This window comes from Parasteatoda tepidariorum, chromosome 5 (genome assembly GCF_982258835.1).
Source record: "Parasteatoda tepidariorum strain Cologne lab strain chromosome 5, Ptep-v5.0, whole genome shotgun sequence".
In the NCBI taxonomy this organism is placed as follows: domain Eukaryota; kingdom Metazoa; phylum Arthropoda; class Arachnida; order Araneae; family Theridiidae; genus Parasteatoda; species Parasteatoda tepidariorum.
The window spans coordinates 85,375,459-85,379,961 of NC_141759.1; positions in this window are offsets into that span (position 1 = coordinate 85,375,459).

Consider the following 4,503-nt stretch of genomic DNA (forward strand, 5'->3'; position numbering starts at 1 on the left):
TGGTTTTATAGTCGAATCATAAAAGCTGAGCAAATAATTTGGCATTGTTTTGAAATTTTTGTGAACCATATTGTATTCCACTGGTATAATAATTATAGCGATAACGATACTTCCTCATAAAGAGTGCTTCGCATTTTGCATTGTCTAAAATATAATTGAATTATATAAAGACTTGAATTACGTGTTTATACAACTGTAGTACGGAAACAAAGTATAAAAAATAATATAATAATATTTTTGGTTTTGCTTTAAAGCTATACATAAGAAAAAACATTTTTGCCATATTATAGAAGGTCAAAACTATCATAATAAGAAAAAAAATCTACGGTATTTTTAGCTCTATGGGAACATCAAAAAGCTCAGTATTTTTAGCGAAACGCTTCGGTAATGATTTTAGTAGAATTGAAAATAAAATGTGACTTTATGATACTAAGTGATAAAATTTTTTAAAATTCGTAAAATTTGGTAATTTTTTCTTTGTACCTAAGAGCAAGGTATAAAAACCCTTTTTCGGTTAAATTTACTTTTCAGACTTGTGTGCTTTAGTAAATTTGTAGTAAAAGGAACTATAATTTAAAAGCCAGAATTGCCATTAATCAAAAACCATAACGAAAATATTTCTAAATGAATGGTTCTAAATGAGCTATGTTTTTCTTAATCAGAAATGTAATTTAACCATAATTTCTTTCTCCGTGTTGATGATTCGCGCAAGTTATGGCCTAAAGTATGTCTTATTAACTTATTTTATAACTTTTTTTTTAGAATTTTTAGTTCTTGTTTATACTTTTCAATTAGATCTAAACCTAGATTTGTTGTAATTTTACGATTTTGATGATTTATTGATGTTTTTTCTAAAGAATAAATACTTAAACGTGAAATAGTTGTATTCCAAATTTTTTCAAAGGCGTCTACAAAGACATTTTTACATTGAACTGCTTTTAGTTTTGTTTTCAGTAAGGTTCTTTAAGAGATTTCACAAAATGATAGTTTCACAAAACGATGCACTCACACGATGTTTTCACAAAATGACAGTGTAATTCAAAGCATCATACTATTACAAATTTAAAAATTTTGGTACTTTACTACAATGGAAAGGGTGAACCTGTACAGTTTGAAAAAGTGAATGTCAATGTCATTATCTTGAATCAACCCGTTGAAAAAATATTCCTCTTTCTCTTACTATAAAATCAAAGAGTAAGTATTATTCATCGCATGCTTTCTGCAACATTTAATTAACTATCAATTAAATTTACTAAATATACTAGAGCAATTAGTTAATTAAATGTTCAGACAATAACCCGAGTCAAGCCAAATTTTGAATATCCCTAATACCAATTTTATTTTATTTTATTTCTTTATTTATTTTATAATGAATCATCCGTATAATATCCTACTATTAAGTACTCCATTTTCCTTAATCCTCTTACCTTATTTCTTAAAATGCATCATAGAGTGTTTAAACTGTGTTGTAATATTTATAATTATTATTATTGTATTATTATATCTGATAACTTCATAACTCCGTCTTTTCTAGATCATTGAGATCTTTCTGTTACGCACTTTTCTGGGGAATCTTTTTTCCTCCCTAAGTGAAAGAAATTCAAAAAACACATAAAAAGCTCTAAATGTGAAGACTCAAAGCATCGTAAATATAGTGAATGTCAAATGGAATCCAAACGAAGCTACGATAACAATTATTATGTTTTCCATGTCGTCAAGTGATCACTTCTCCAAAGAATATTAGACTCAATTTCATTCATTTCTAATGGTTGCCTCTGGTTTGCGTAAGCGCAACTATTCTTTATTTTTTTTTCATCATTAATTTAAAAAAATTTAATACATCACTGAATAAAATATGTGACTATCTCATAATAATTTTTATGAGTATGAGAATAATGCTTTAAGTAATGAAAGTTTGGAACGAAAAAGGACATTACGAGAAAAAAATCTGACACTTTTATTTATATTATCTCTAAAAAAATATTTTCAAATATTGTGTTCGAAAGAACGCTATATTTAAAAGTATTTTTCCTGCTGTAATTGCAGAAAATCTTAAGAAGTAAGTATTCTTTTTGCCAAAAGCTGATTCAAAATAAAATGTCTTAAGCAGTTGATAACGGACACTCTTTTCGCATGTCTAGATTGGAGAGAAGTTTCGTCAATTCTCGTATCACTTAATCTCTCTTTCAAGACTTTGGCTTTTAATATGATTGAAATAGAATTACTCAAATATTTTTATCTGTCTGACAGTTCTGGAAGGCGAAGTTGCTGGTCTTATTGCAACTTGAGTAGATAATCTTCTTAGAAATCTAACTACTAACCGAGTTTTTTTACCGTTGTTGAACAGCCGATCCAATTTTTGAGTTTAAGACTACTGAAGTTCAACTTCGTAATCTTGTAATTTTGAATTCAATCCGGAAAACAAGGGAACTCCTGGATCAAGTATTGGGAGGTAAAGTATGATATGCAAAGAAATATTTTCTCAGAGTTCAGAAACTCGTTCACAATGTGTCGCAAAAAAAACATACGCTTCGAAAAGCCCTGGAATATATGGAATATATAGATGATAATCAGCCTTTCGATTATTATGCAATTATTTGCTTTTCCGTCGATCCACCCTGTCAAGCAGGAAAATCAGAAGCCAACCGTTTGGCAAAACCAAGTATTTATGTAAGAGTGGATGAAATGAATCATTTTGACGAAAATAGATATAATCTATCTAGATCGAAATGGTGGAAAAAATAAGGTGTCTTAAATGCATAGTTAAGTAACTTAAAGAGTGCTCACTTTTCCTTAACATAAAATATCAATTTGGAAAAAAAAAACTAGCTTACAGAGGACTAAATATTAAGTGTTTCTACTTTCTCATTTTTTTGTTTGTTTAAATTTGCTATTTTTACATTCTTTTTTTGTTGAGAAAAGGCTTACTTGTCTAATAGAGCTTTGTTTCATTTTATTTTATAACCGTCGTTGAAGATGACCCAATTTTGAATTTGCGACTACCAGTGCTTATCATAATGTCTTGTAATTTTCATCCCAATCCAGAAGACAAGGGAACTACTTAATCAGGTACTGGGAGAAACTTGCCTTTGTGGAGGACTTTTGAAGGACCTAAATTTGCGTTACATAGAGAGGAAAATCTCGAAAACCTGCCATAGTTTGTGTGCCGGTAAGGGGACTAACCTATGATCCGTCTTCCACTGAGAATATTTTAAGTCAGCACTGTGGTAGCGCGGAAATGCGAAATCCAACGGAATCAAGGTGCGACCAGCCATCACTAGGATTGAAATTCGGATTACCTCACTGGGAAATGAATGCTCTATCCCCTAAGACACCACGGTTTTATCTAATGGTTTAAATTAACGGGGATTTCTCAATCCTCAGTTGAAGAATCGAAGAGGATGGAAGGGAAATATGACTATGTTTACCAACTATTTGTCGCCAAATCTTCTGTTTAGGAAACAAGCTGTAAAAATTAAATTAATTAATTTTTTGCGCTAAAATATTCTATTATGTCTCACAATTACGTTAGTAATGCAGTGATTCTAAAAAAGTCAACAAATATCGTTCGTTGGCAGAAAACGGCGCCAAATGGGTTAATAATGCTCCTGAGACTGCAAAAGCTTCTCTTGCCGTTTGTGCTAAGACTGGATAGGCTGCAAAAGCTTAGAATCATTCAAGATTGACATACAGAGTTTAAAAATAAAAATAGTGCGTGGAGTCCCACCGCGCGGAAGAAGTTAAACTTCGCAACCTGCGACGTTAATTGTAGAAGAATCAGCAGTCGTAGAAGGATCACTAGTTCTATTCAACGACTCTTTTTCCTGCTCCGCTCGCTTCCGTGCTCTGTAATCACGGTAATATTGTGCATTTTCCCCTCTTGAACCAGTGGAAGTGCTTGTGGTTGCATCATCGTCTCGCCCTGGAAAATGTATTAATAATGTATGTGAATGCGTCATAATCTAATTTCAGAAGAGAAACAATCAATTGATATTCACAAGAGACGTACTTTGACATAACCTTAAATCCGTCGCATTGTCCGTGGGATTGTTTTCACTCAATTTTTACAATTGTTATCCACTAAAACTTTGAAAATAAAGAATACTACACTATTAAATTATATGTGTATCAAAATAAACTGAAAAAATATTTATGGAAAAACAATATTTTTATTATTTTTATGCTTGTGAGAACCAAAACAATATGGAAATGAATGTGGAAAAACTGGATCCTACCACGTGATTACCCGGCCAATAAAAATGCAGCGTTAAACGTTTAACGCAACCTTGTTGGAAGTATAACTTCAAAAATTTCGAGTCAAAATGCCAACTTACTTTTGGCCGTCTAGTAATGTTCGATGAATTAATCAACTTTTCAGGAAAGTAAAAAATTTGGCGGAGAAAATTAAATTAAAAAAAAAAAATTACAATAAATCGTGGTTATTTAGTTGCCAAACCAATAGATGGAATCTTTATGATATGTAATGAGTAATGTCAAAAAAGT